Raw genomic sequence first — 15,117 nt, 5'->3', positions numbered from 1 at the left:
AGTCCGCAAATATTAGCGAAATGCACACTTTCGTGGAACGAACAATTATTAAATTTCCGTGAGCTAATTATTTTACAAATGAGACTGTAAGAGTATAGTGAACAAATATGTGTCATTAGTAGAAGTTTTGTGAATTCTGCAGAACAAGTATCACGACCCCTACCAGTTGGAGATAGTTCTGAAGGGGGTACAAGAGCCCAGCTAAAGTGCACACTTTAAACTACTAGTGACCATCAGCAATATATCCGGGTCCACGGATTAAATAGAACGTACACCGCAAGTAGGGGAGACCGGGGCTAGTTGGTATAGTTTTCATTTTTCATTTTTTCTAATGTTTTCTATAGTAGTTGCGGTAAAGTAATTTATACCTAGGATAGGGTAACATATTGGCAAAAAAAAAAAAAAAAAAAAAACTTTGAAAATAGCATCTAAACTTTATTGTGAAAGTCATGAAAAATAATTTCCGAAGGCGTCTCAATAGTGCCAACTTACCCCAAAGTCGGGGTAAGTTGGCATTCTTAAGGGTGTGTTGGCATTACATAGTTTGAAATGGTAAATATGCATCAATTTAACATTTTTTTTTAAATTTTTATTTCAAAATATTATAAGATAATAAGTCAAAAGGTTTGAAAAAACATGTAGTTCGATTACAAATGTTTCATCTCAATAGAAAAAGATGGTTCCTTGCTCACCTAAAGAGTTTGGTTAATCTTCCCCCGGGTACCAGACTGTGTCGAGTGGCTCTGGTCACTTCCAATATTGTATAATTTTCACCATAGTGGAGATTAAAAAGTCCTCGTTATCGACTTCCAGTATTTTTCCTCGATATTTGCGGACTCCATAATTTACTACCACATAATCACCTTTATGGTAGGAATCAACTCCAATTGCCGGATTTAATTCTGTCTAATCTGCAGGTGGTAGGAGCTGTGTAGAACGTGTTGGTTGGGGCAGATCACATCCAAAAGTAATCGACTCATCTTTATTCTTATCATTTTACTAGGGAAACAAGGAACAATAGCTATCCTCACTTTCTGCATACGGTATAGTATTAGACAAAGGTCATCACATTCAGTGCTACTAATCTCTTCCCTCACTGAACGTTTCTTATTTGTAATATTCTTTGATTTCGTAACCCGCCTGGGAGCTTGATATCCACGTAGATCGTCAGTGGGTACATCAATGCGAACAACAGCACCATACTTTTCCCGTGTTTTCTGACAAAATCTAGCCGGGCTGCGTACAGGGATTTCATACTGCTCTGAGATGGCTGAAAGGCTCCTCCGATCCACAAGGTGAGCATGAACCGCTCTTCGGATCAAGTCGTAAGAATACTTCCCTCTTCCACTTTTTCTTTAGCAGGTCCTCATTTATAACTGCAAAATAATTAACGTGTCTGTATTAATATTTATAGCTAAGCGATACCACACCAACATATACTGGTGGGATGACTTGGCATAAATCGCTGACCTATGCCAAGATACCCCGGGCCAACAATGCTAAATACCCTCAAAAGCATTTTCTAGAAAACATAGTGTCCCTACCTGAAATACAAACTACTGGGAATGCAGTAAGTGCATCAAACCCCAGGCTATTAGTCACTTTGTCCACTATAAATTGTGAGTACATGAATACAAATTTTAAGGGTATTGAAAAAAGAAAAGTAAATAGAGAAATAAATTTACTCCCCAGCTACAAAATCACAAAAAAAAAAAAAACTGTGTTTTCTTCGAATGCACGCTCGCAAGACACTGTAGCTGTTGTGGATGATGCAACAGGTTGGCAAGTATGTCTCACCACGACGGCAGCTCTCTGGGCTCTCTGTGGTAGAAAATAAAAGAACAATGACACCGTACCCCTTATGCCAAATAGCCCCGATCTCCCCTACTCAATGAGCATTTGGCGGTGCCGCGCTCCGAACCCGAAACTCTTTACTTCTAAATCCGCTGCATCCCCCTCCCCTCTTTAGTTGCAGAGCTGTTGTGGGTAAGAACTTAATAACAAAAGTTTGTTGATTATTACTTATGAAATTAAAAGACAACTTCTGTGCATTTTTGATTTTGCTGATCGTTTTTTCGTGTGAGGGTAAAGCAAAAGCTTTTTTAATTGCAAAATAGTTCAGTCCTTAAAAAAAGACTGAAATGAATTGGCTCAAAAGAACTGTATGCCTTGTAAAACGTTGATTAATATAGGGCAACTTTTGCGCCTTAGTAACGAAATGGTTTCAATACTCCGTATTACCTTAAGTGACAATTTACAGGCATGGATCGTAGTTATTACACAATCATGAGCAGAAAGATAGGGAAAAATTATCCACAGGATTCCCACACAGCCACTTATATCCATTAGACATCTAAGTTAGATTCAATTGACTTATAAAAGGTAAAAATTGTCTTAAGAATGTCTAACAATAGTCCAGGATATCCTGTACTAATGATAGATATCTATTAGATGTTTAAATTTAGACGAAAGTTAGACATAGACTTTCTCAATCTCTAATAGATGTAAGATGTTAGATCAAATTTAGATTTAGCTATTTTCAATATCCATTAGATGACAACAATTAAAATACTCGGTTTTTCAGAAGATGAGTATTCTCTAATATCACTTCAAACGAGTTAACTTCCATTGAAATTGAGAGATATCTGGGTAAGATTAAATTGCGAGATATTTAGATTTCTATAACTGATATACGTAATAATATTCAACAGATATCCTATTAGATCTCTAAATTTTCCATATTATCTCTTCAATATCTAAGGATGTCTAAAAAAAGGTGCAATAACTGGTTATTTAAATATCTATAAATCATCTAGAAATATATAGTTACAAATCCTGTAAATAGTAATTATTGTAGTAACGTAACCTGTGAATAGTTTCCCGTAATAAATATACAACCCCTTAACATATGGCTAAAGTATACAACCCCTATTCTTTTTTTTCTTATTTCATTCACTGATTTTATCAATGGAAGTGTAGTTGTAGAACGTTGTAGCATTTTCTGGAATATTTGAGAGATTTCTTTTCGGTATATATAAGCCGTTAGCGATGGATAAACAGTGGAGTTTCGATTGAGATTTCGAACTGGGAGCATTTTTGCTCTGTTTATTGCGAGGCATTTCGCTGTGTTGTTTTCGTATTTGAAAGTAAATACGTGTGTAAACGTTGAGTTTACGGTGTTGTGTGATAATTGCTTAATTGCTGATGAATAATTTAGCAGTTGTTGACGATCTTTCCTGTACATAGTGTAAATAAATTTCCTGTGCTTTTATCAAGAACTGTGTCTTCATTTCAAGAAAGTGGAAGTCGCACCGAATCCGTTACAATTTGGCGCCCAACGTGGGGCTTCTTCTGGACTTTCTTGGAGTAAGTGTGACTTTGGACATTTTTTTTTTTTTCATAAAGACTGTTTGAATTTATAGACTTTGTTTTTATGGTGATTACTCGCGCAATGGATGACCAATTAAAACAACTTCTGGCAGCAATTAATGCTGTGAAAAGTGACTTGACCGAAAGTTTGGAGGCTAATCAAGAGCAATTAAAAAATGATATGGCGGCTAATCAAGACGAATTAAAAAATGAATTGACTGCAAATCAAGTACAATTGAAAAACGAATTGGCGACTAACCAAGAACAGTTAAATAGTGATTTAAGTGCTAAAATTACTACAAGTCAAGATGAAATAAAAAGTGCCCTAACGTCGATGAAAACCATGATGGAGAATCAACTAACCGCCATTGGAGATAAAGTTGATGCTCTGGAAGAAAAATTTGATACTGTGGAAGAGCGTATCGCCAATGTGGAAAATAAGTTGGAAGAAGAAGACAAGAAATTTACTTCATTTAAGGAAGAAATAATTAAAGACATGGAACGGAGATTGGCGACCGCGGAAAGCAGTTCTGTACAGTTTGGCGCTCCCACATCTGTTGCTCGACCGTCCATTAAACTGGCCACATTTGATGGGAAAAGTTCGTGGCAGGTATACAAGACCCAATTCATGATAGTGGCGGAAGCGAACGGATGGGACTCTGCTACCAAGGCCTGCCATCTTGCAGCATCCCTGAGAGGTGACGCAGCGGACATTCTTCAGACCCTTCCGGAAAGCCAGCGCCTGGATTTCGCCGCCCTCACATCTGCGTTGGAGCTTCGCTTCGGTGAGAAGTGCCAGAAAGATTTCAGCCGACTCCAGTTGAAGTCCCGTTTCCAGAAAACCGGGGAATCCCTGCAAGAGCTAGCGGCGGACATCGAGAGACTGTCTCATCTTGCTTTTTGCGACTGTCTTGCGGATGTTCGAGACAACCTGGCACTCAATTATTACATCGACGGGGTTCGAGATCCGGAAATCCAGAAAGCTCTACGGATGGCGGATGTCAAAGACCTGAATTCTGCTGTTGTGTATGCGATGAGATACGAGGCCGCCCAAGAAGCAACCCGTGTGGATCGCCATCTAATCCGGACTCAGGAAGCTGATGAGTCTGATTCCAGGTCGTCCCACCTCGCTGAACATGAGAGAGAACTCGGTGACTTGGCAAGACATCTGAGCACCATAACAGCCCAAAAGAAACAAGAGCAGAAGTGCTGCAAATGCGGTAGTGAAGGACACCTGCGAAGGAGTTGTCCGGCTCGCCAAGCTACGCGAGGGAAGGAAATCACCACCACCAGAGCTCTGCAGATTTCCTCTTCTAGTAGTGGCAGTGATGGACTTTTCATTTACGCACATGTAAATGGGAACCCCTGCAGACTGATTGTCGACACTGGAGCCAATGTGACAATCATTAGGACAGATGTGGCTCGTGAATTTGGATTGAAGCTGTTGTGGACATCGCCACTTGTAAGTCTGAGACTGTGACAGGTGACAAAATCGAGATTGACGGTAAAGTGGACTTGGAAATAGTGTTTGGGAATGCCACCTACCATCATACGGCATTCGTCGCTAATATCACGGATCCCTTCATTCTCGGATTGGACTTTTTGAAGAAATATGACTTCACTCTCGACTTCAAGACTAATGAGCTGCACTCGATGAGAGAAGACATAGCCGTTTTCCCCGCAGAAAGTGATGTAAAATCCGCTCATCAAATAATAGCCCAAACAGATTTATCGATTCCCGCAAGGTCAGAATCATTAATACCTGGCTCCCGTGAAGAAAGCAATAGTTTTCGATTTGGACTCATTGAATACCCTAACCTAAGCAATAACTTAAAAGGAGTGCTGGTAGCATCTACGCTTGTGGACCTTTCTAATGATGTAATTCCTGTGAGAGTCGCCAACATGAGTGAAAGGCCAAGGAATATTCGGAAAGATGAAGTGTTAGCAACTTGTACTCCAGTAAACTGCATCATCAGAAGAATCAATTCCCCCGAGACTATGTCTTCTGAGTCCTTGACATCGAAGTTAGTTGGGAGTGCGCCATTATCGAGAGATCAAAGAACTGCTGCGGAATAATTGGTGGATGACTTCAAGCATCTGTTTTCATCAGCATCGGAGGATGTTGGCCGTACGAATTTAACGCAGCATAGGATTTACACTGGAGAACACCCCCCTATTAAACAGCATCCAAGACGACTACCATTCGCCAAGAAGGAAGAAGTTGAGACCCTCCTGAAAGAGATGAAGGAGAATGATGTAATCGAACCTTCATCCAGTCCCTGGGCTTCTCCCATCGTCTTAGTCCGAAAGAAAGATGGCTCCACCAGATTTTGTGTCGATTACCGACGGCTGAATGAAGTCACCAAGAAAGACAGTTACCCTCTTCCACGGATATAACGACACCTTGGACACTCTTTCCGGACACAAGTGGTTTTCGACCCTGGACTTGAAGAGCGGCTACTGGCAGGTTGAGATACACCCTGATGACCGAGAGAAGACAGCGTTTACAACTGGACAAGGCTTATGGCAGTTTAAAGTGATGCCCTTCGGCCTCTGCAATGCACCAGCTACGTTCGAGCGTCTTATGGAGACAGTGTTAAGAGGACTTTCCTACGAATCCTGTCTGGTCTACTTAGACGATATCATCATCGTGGGACGCAGTTTCGAAGAACATCTGGCAAATCTTAGGAATGTGCTGAAAAAGCTTAAGGAAGCCAATCTGAAGTTAAGCCCGTCCAAATGTAATTTGTTCCGTCGGGAAGTGAACTACCTTGGTCACATCATCTCTTCTGAAGGTGTACAAACCGATCCAGAAAAGGTATCTGCGGTCAAGAGTTGGAGTCGTCCCGAAAACATCCATCAGCTGCGAAGTTTCCTGGGGCTCTGCACGTACTACAGGAAGTTTGTAAAGGGTTTTTCCAACATTGCACGACCTTTGCATAATCTGACGGAGAGCAAGCAAAAGTTTAAATGGTCCAAAGAATGCGAAGATGCATTTCTACGACTGAAGGAGGCTTTAACATCAACGCCTATCCTCGCCTATCCTCAGCCTGAAAAATCCTTCATCCCGGACACTGATGCGAGCAACGAGGGCATCGGAGCTGTTTTATCCCAAGAAACTGACGGAAATGAACATGTCATCGCTTACTGGAGCAAATGCTTATCAAAGTCGGAGCGAAATTACTGCGTCACCAGAAAGGAGTTACTGGCCATAGTGAAAGCTGTAGAACACTTCCATCATTACCTCTACGGCCGAAAATTTCTGCTTCGGACAGATCATGCCTCGTTAACTTGGCTTTTGAACTTTCAGGAATCCAGAAGGCCAGATAGCCAGGTGGATACAGCGGCTCCAGGAATATGACATGGAGATCAAGCACCGAAAAGGGTTATCTCACGGTAATGCTGACGCTTTATCAAGGAGACCCTGTCCTGAGAACTGCCACTATTGTTCCCGAATCGAGAAACAGTATGGAACGACTAGCCCTACTGCCTATCAGGTGACAGTGACTCCAACATCATCAGAACCTGATCTATGGAGTGATGACCAAGTTCGAAAAGATCAACTTGAAGACCCCGACATAAAACCAATTTTGGAGTTCATGGAAAGTGACAGTCGACGCCCTAGCTGGCAGGACGTTTCCATCTTCAGTCCTGCAACAAAAAGATACTGGGCTTTATGGAACTCGCTCCATTTACGGAACGGCGTGCTACACCGAAAATGGGAATCTGATGACGGCAAAACTTCTAGGTGGCAGTTACTACTTCCCCGATTAGTAAGTAGGCCACTCTGGGCCACAGAAGGAGGGAAACAACTCAACAGTCCTTAGGGGGCGTGGTCGTCCGCCATCTTGGATTTTTCTCGTAGTCTTTTACGAGGGTATTTTAGGATGACGTCACTGATTTCTTGTAGTCTTTTACGAGGGTATTTTTAGGATGACGTCACTGATTTCTTGAAGTCTCTTACGAGGGTAAGATGACGTCATCTATGACGTCACGCTTTTGAACGACGCCATCTTGAATCATCCGCCATCTTGTATTACGTCATTTAACATGTTGATTCATGTCTTAATTTTGAAATTACTTAATTAATGTATATGCTAATTTTTAATTTATGCATATTCTTATTTTTTAATTGTTGAATTAATTTGTTTTCTTTAATTGGGTAATTAACCTAATAAAATTTATTCTGAAATATTGACGAGAGTAAGATTCTAAAATGCTCTCCCTGGGATTTGAACCCAGGGACCTTTCGCTCCGAACGAGGATGCGCTAACCAGCAGACCGGACAAGGCTGTTACTAGGGAAGGATAATAAAGCTTTAAATGGATAACATTCAGTAGTGGCGCCATCTATCGGAGACTAGGGCCATGACAGAAAGCTTAACTGAAAGTGTGAACTTAATTGAAAAGATATGCTGGTGGCGCCATCTAGTGATAATGAATGATACTGCTTAATTGCGAATCTATTTTTCAAGAGAGGGTTTGTTTTCGAAGGAACAAAAAAGGAATGTGGAAATATTATGGAAAATAATTTAAATGGTTGAAAGATGGTGGCGCCATCTAAGGGATTCTTTTGAAGCAATGGGAAAATAATTTAATTATAAAGTTTAAACGATGGTGGCGCCATCTATCGGAAACCAAGGCCATCTCTGAACGGATAGTTAGAATTTTATTCAGTGCTGATGGCGCCATCTAGTGATGTTTAAAATGTTTAATTGTGAATTATGTTTAAAAAAATAATTTTTTGGAAGGAATAATGCTTAACTGTGAATTAAAATGTTATTGAGTGGATTTGAACTCGTGACATAAAGATTCTTCAGTCGGCGGTATGGTCAACGCATTAGGCCACTCGGCTGAAGAATCTTACAAAGAAGTAGCAATTTAAATTTCACATACTCACACAAGGGATAATTTTACAGTTAAATGATGAAAGACGAGAGTAGATGAATCAGACAAAACAACCTTACTCTTTTTCAACCATATTTTTTATTTTCCCACCTATTTCTCCCATGCTATGTCTTCAAATGCCACGATTAATTAATTTTAAAGCTTACAATCAATTTACCCTTTAGTATTAATTAAGACTAATCATTAAAGAATTTTCAATATATATTTGAAACTATCACTATTATTTTACGCAGTAACAACGTTTATTTTTACTCCAGTTAGGATTTGTCAAATTATATAGTTTTCACAAGTTAGATTTAATCCGCCGATGTTGTCAATTCAAAGTAATTAATTCTGTTTAGTATTTTTCATCTATATTTTACTTATTCATTTTTTTTAATCAATGTTTTACTTATTCATTTTATCACGCCCTTTTTTATTTTCGCGCATTTATTAAATTTATTAGCTAATTCACATTAATGTATATGAAATAGATTTTTTATTCCTTTGCGCAAGAGACTTTACCATCTACAAACACCATTAACCGAATTTCATCGAATTAAAAAAAAAAATCTTATTACAATTATTCTTCAAATTAACACCGTTTTACAATTAACTTTGAATTTATTAAAACATATGCATTCTCACTCTAGTTAGAATGTATTTAAATATACATCATTCAAGAGTTAGATTTAATAAAAGTAATTCACCGATTTAATAATTAACTTAGTCAATTCATCGCATTTAATTCAGATTACTTTTTTTTTTCATATTCAGTGTAATAACTCACTTAACTGAATCATTTCTTTCTCATACGTTTCACTATTTTCTCATACGTGTCACCATTTTCGTACATTTATTAAACTTGTAAAATACTTTACACACACTACAAAATTAGAAAATTTTATTTTATTTCAATACGAGAAACATTGTTCCGAATTCTACTTTACAATCTACTAACACAATTTACCGAATTTCACTTAGAAAATCTCATTATTAGTATTTTATAACTTGTATTTTTACTTCATTTATTTTAATTGTTTTTCTCACACTATCAAAGATTTTTCAATAATGTTAGGATTTATTAAAACAGTCAAAGTTACTTTCATCATTTTCAATGTATCGTTTTATTTAACTTAACCATTTTTCTCATACGTTTTAATATTTTCATACAATTCTTAGACTTGTAAAATAAATTATGCTTTAATATATTCAAAAATACATCAGCATAGTGCTTTTTGAAGACAGGAGACTTTACCATTTTACTTTTCCATCTACCAAGTCAAAACACAATTTGCCGAATTTCCCTTAAAAATCTTATTATTAATGTTTTCGAACTTGTATTTTTCACAGTAACCAAGTTTTTCACTATAAGTAAGAATTTATTAAAATAGTAACCATTCAAGAATTAGGTTTAATTCATTTTAATTAATTCATATCATTTTTTTTTTCACATTCACAATTATTTTATTTAACCTAATCATTTTCTTACCCATTTTATTATTTTCACGCATTTATTAAACTTGTAAACTAATTCACATTAGTACATTCGACATAGTTAATTTTCTTAACGCAAGGGCTTTGCAATCTACAAACACAATTTTCCGAATTTTACTTAGAAAATCTTATTACTAACTTGTATTTTTCACAGTAGCAAAGTTTTCCCCCTCTAATTAGTATTTATTGAAATAGCAACTGTTCAAGAGTTAGGTTTAATTCGATTTAATTTTTATTAATTAATGCATATTATTTCCTTCATATTCACAATTATTTTATTTAGCTTAATCATTTGAATCATTTTCTTGCCCATTTTATTATTTTCACGCATTTATTAAACTTGTAAACTAATTCACATTAAACATATTCGCCATAGTTATTATTCTTAGCACAGGAGACTTTACAATCTACAAACACAATTTACAGAATTTCACTTAGGAAATCTCATTACTAATGTTTTCAAACTTGTATTTTTACTTTATTTATTTATTTATTTATTTTATTTTATTTTTTTTTTCACATCACTAAAGTTTTTTCAATAATGTTAGATTAGGGAAATTGCAGCTTTTCAAGAATTTGATTCAATTCTTTTCAGCCAAATTTACTTTCTCCGTTTTCAATATAATTCTTTCATCATTTTCAATGTATCACTTTATTTACACAATTTGACAATTTTAACTTAAAAAATCTTATTATTAATATTTTCGAACTTGTATTTTTCACAGTAGCAAAGTTTTTTCCCTCTAGTTAGGATTTTAACAACTATTCAAAAGTTAGGTTTAATTCGATTTAATTAACTCATATTATTAGGTTTTTCATATTCACAATTATTTTATTTAACTTAATCATATTCTCACCCATATTATTATTTTCATACAATTACTGAACTCATAAAATTCATTACGCTTTAATATATTCAAAAATACTTCATCATAGTTCTTTTTTAACACACATATCATTTTCCAGAACACAATTTATTCGAATTTCACTTAGAAAATCGTATTATTAATACTTTCAATCTTGTATTTTTTACGTTATTCATTTATTTATTATTCTTTCACACTAGCAAAGTTTTTTCAATCAAGTTTGGCTAGGGAAATTGCAACTTTTCAAGAGTTGAGTCGTACTCAATTCGATTTAATTCAATGAATTGACACAGATATTTTTTTTCTTATTCGCAATTATTATTTTTAACTTAATCGTTTTCTTATTCGTTTTACTACTTTCACGCATTTATTGAACTTACAATTTAATTTACACACTGTTATATTCAAAATACTTCATTATTATTATTATTACCAATATTATTTTACCATCTACAGACACCATTAACAGAGTTTTACTACAATATTCAAAAATCTAAGTAAACCTAATGTTTTCTGAACTCACATTTTTACTTTGTGTATTTTCCACACTACCACGATTATTCTTTTCAATTATTGGAATCAATTTAACTCATTTAACTAACGCAGATTTTCAAAGCAACTACAGAGATAATTTACGACTTTCAAATCAGAATGAATACTCAGAAACGATATTTTTACGAAACTTAAGTAAGTAATTTCGAATGCTTCCAAAGCATTTTTAGAATATACTTAAACATAGAAAGTCCTGGCGAAAAGATATTAAACTTTGTTCAACACAATTTTCAACTTATTACAATTATTATTTCCATAATCACTTTTAAGAATTTTTCAATTGAACATTGAAAATATTTGACACAAGTTTAACTTAAAGCACTTAGGCATAAAAATTCAAAAAATTAGGAATATAAACTTAAATCTTCTAGACTTGAATATTTACAACTAAGCGAAACTCAAACACAAAAATTTAGAAACAGAAACATACAATCTTTATAACTTGAACATTGGGAAAGAAGGAAAAAAAACTTTAAACATAATCCTAAAAAATTTCCTTCAAATACAATTAACTAATTAAAAGTAAAAATCTTTGAAACTTACCCCAAGTTTGCTGAAATGATGTTTTTTTTATAAAAGTACTGAAAGAAGTTACAAACTGTGAGTCGTTATCAAATACACTACATCAAAATATTGTAACCTCAATTCAGCCCTTATTTCAATCAAACCAACAGTCATAACTGAAATAATTTTTCCCGCATGCGACACCGATTCACGCCAGAGTTGTATTAAAATATTTTAATTATTATTTTCTTTTCAAATTTTTAATGCAGAATGAAATCTCATACAACCGACAGACACGGAAAACCAAACTGATCTGAGTTTTACGAAACCTCGCATACAAACTTCCCCTAGTCATGTGGTTTAATATTTAGTCAAGTCATCGACGATGAATGAATCAGTCTGATTTTCCTATCGCGTGTGAGAAAGCAAGCCCTTTACGATATTCACAGCTCCATTACGTTATGCGAAATGTACATGCTAAACCACAATTATTCAAATAATTTTTTCCCGAACTTAACTGTTTTCAAAAGTATATTTATCCCATTTGTTTGACATAACTCATACATAGTCAGAGACTTGATTTTTTTTCACTTCATAGTCATTTTGCAGGTTTATTTTTACATTTTCATTGCTTATGCATTGCAATTATTTGTTTTTCGATACATAATTGTTTTCGCATTTCCAACTATTTCAACGATATCCGATCGAATAATAGGACTTTGATTATATTTAACAATGTTTATTTTCAATACTTTGAAATTTTCAAAAGTATTTTCTTCACGCTTCAACGAACGAAATATTCAAGTTATGAACTTTTCTTTTCACTTATCAGTTGTTCTATTATATTTTTTTCTAAACATATTTGTACTGGCTAACAATCAAAATATTTTTACCCGAACTTAACAGTTTTCAATAGTTGGTTTATCCCATTCGTTTCTCTCACACAGACTTGATTTTTCCAATTCATAGTCATTCAACGGGAGTATTTTTAATATTTTCAACGCTTTTATGCGTTACATTTAATTATTTTTCCAAAAACACAACGATTTTTGCATTTCCAATTATTTCAACGATTTTCCATCGAATGATAGGACTTTGATCGTATTTAACAGTGTTTATTTTCAATACTTTGAAATTTTATTATGTGATCATGGTTTTGAATGTTAAAAGTTAATGTCAACTAAGTAAACAAGATTTATATTGTTTTCAATGTGTTTATATTGTGATATGGATACTTGATCCATGGGATTACGTATCCCTCTAAACGAGGGAATCAAGTATCCCTAATATGCGATTTTTACAAAGATACTTGTTCTATTATTAACAATCAGAGGCAATTTACTAAAAATATGCCTCAATTTTTATAGACTGTCTATACTTTAACATTACACTTCGATATATTTTTTAAGTTGTGTATAACGGATAATGTAAACTTCGGAAAGCTTTCCAAAAAAAAAAAAGTTTCCTTTGACACATTCAGACAATCATTTTCTTGAGTTAAACAAAATGGCTGAAAAAAAAACCAATAGTGTTGCCAGTTTTGTGTACAAGTATAACTTTAACATTATTGTCAGGTTTCAAACCTCTTCTTAATGATTTTAGTACATGTTTAGCTGCGGGATCATGTATCCTCAGGGGTCAAGTATCCCCAGACTCCCCTATAGATGATATTTTATTTTACCTACTTGTTATTCAGCTACACGAATTTGTGTGAGGTGAAGTTGTAAGTATTAGAATATAGGGTCTTAGAATATTTTTTGATTTCTTAGCGGGTAGGTCATAACATTTAATTGAGCTGAAAAGTTGATAATTCCATCAATCCTTAAATAATACAAATGAGGTAATGAGGATATTGATAAAAAGGGTCTATAATTGTTTGTTTATTTTTCAAATTCCATAAGAAACTTGTCGTACTTATGCTGAAAACGATATGCATTATTAGAACTTTAATAAAAAACAGAGAAATATTCAGAATTATTTAATTTGTTTAATTGATTCAAAAGTGTTTATAAAAATTGCGAAATAGATTTTTGGACTTGATGTTTTCTTTTTAAATCATTTTAAATAATTTCGGCAGTGCAACGAACTATTAGTCATATATCACTTACTTAAACCAATACTAACGTTTACGTATGGGATGACTTATTGTGTAAATGAATACGTATATGAAAAAAGACTTAGGTTGGTTCAAATTTTTATTACCCATATTTTATAAGGCTCTGATGTTTGGTTTCAACGTTGGCTAGTAGGCATGAATGAAAGTAACAGGATGTTAAAATTTTTGAACTAAAATTTGAAGTTTACAAGAATTCATACTTCTTGTTTGAATGGTAATTTTGTTTCCACTCTTAAATATTTTATGTTTTGAAGTTTTCGTGCTTTTTTTTCCCATGCTTTTTAATTTTAATAATACTTCTACATGCATTGTTTTTCGAGTTTTTCTACTTTCAAGTTTTTTCAAGACTTTCTTTTTTCATTTTATCTATTTTTTAAAGTTTTTTCCTTCTAAGAGGTTTGAGAGTTTTTTCTGTTTTTAAGTTTTTAATTATTTTTAGCGTTTTGTGTCTCAAAACTTGCAGGACTGTGCAAGATTTTCTGTTTCATTGCAAAGTTTTTTTTTCTCTCTAAGTTTGTGAAGGAATATGTCTTTAAGCATCTGAGAAGTCTTTAAAAGCTATTACGGTTTTGTTTTTTAAATATTATTATTATTCTTTTTCGGTTTTTTCTGTTTCAAAATGTTTTTAAGTTCCAAGTTTATTTTCTGTTTGCAAATTTGTATGTTTTTCTCTTTTAATTTCTGATGTTCATATACTTTTTCCAGTTTATAAAGTTTTTCTGCTTCGGTGTTTGCAAGTTTATATAGTCTCGAATATTTTCCGTTTCTAATCTGAAGTTTATTCTGTTTCGAAGCTAAGGTTTTTTTTTTAAAGCTTATTCAGAGTTTCAAATTTTGTCAAGAAAATACGTTTTTAAGTTAATGAGGAGTTTCAATTTTTTTTTTTTTTTTGCAATAAATTTTTAAGGGTTTTTTTTTCCCTGTATTTTTGTTTTTAAATTTTTCTGCTTCCAATTTTTCATGTTCACAAGTTTCAAACATTTTTAGTATTTTCCTGTAAAGTTTTTCAAAATATTTTTTCCCCCACTAAGTTTTCTGTTTCGAAGTTTCTATCGTTTTAAAATTTTAAAGGTTTTTTAGTTCTCTAGTTTTGTGTTTTTAAAATTTAAAAGATTTCCTTCTTCAAAGTTTTCAAAAAGATTTTTCTTGCTCTTAATATTTTTTATTTTACAGTTAACTTGTTAGCTTTTTTCAAAAACAATTCTCTATACTGTTCTCAAAATTTTCGTGCTTGTAAGTTTTTCTGTTTCGAAGCTTGCGAGTTATTTTTATTCATTTGTATATTTTCTTTAAGTTTACAAAGTTCTAAAATTTGTACATTTGTAAC

The 15,117-nt window shown here is 34.1% G+C and overlaps 1 long non-coding RNA gene across 1 annotated transcript in view; it reads right to left on the bottom strand.

The window, feature by feature from the left end:
• Positions 1 to 714: 714 nt before the first annotated feature.
• The window catches only part of LOC129217102 (uncharacterized), a 164,812-nt gene continuing 150,409 nt past the window's right edge, over positions 715 to 15,117 (bottom strand). The window contains exon 3 of the long non-coding RNA XR_008580191.1: positions 715 to 1,376. This is a non-coding gene — a long non-coding RNA (uncharacterized LOC129217102). The remainder of the gene's footprint in view (positions 1,377 to 15,117) is intronic.

This window comes from Uloborus diversus, chromosome 2 (assembly GCF_026930045.1).
Source record: "Uloborus diversus isolate 005 chromosome 2, Udiv.v.3.1, whole genome shotgun sequence".
NCBI lineage: Eukaryota > Metazoa > Arthropoda > Arachnida > Araneae > Uloboridae > Uloborus > Uloborus diversus.
The sequence above is the reverse complement of the archived record's forward strand: the minus strand, read 5'-3'. Positions and strand labels throughout refer to the sequence as shown.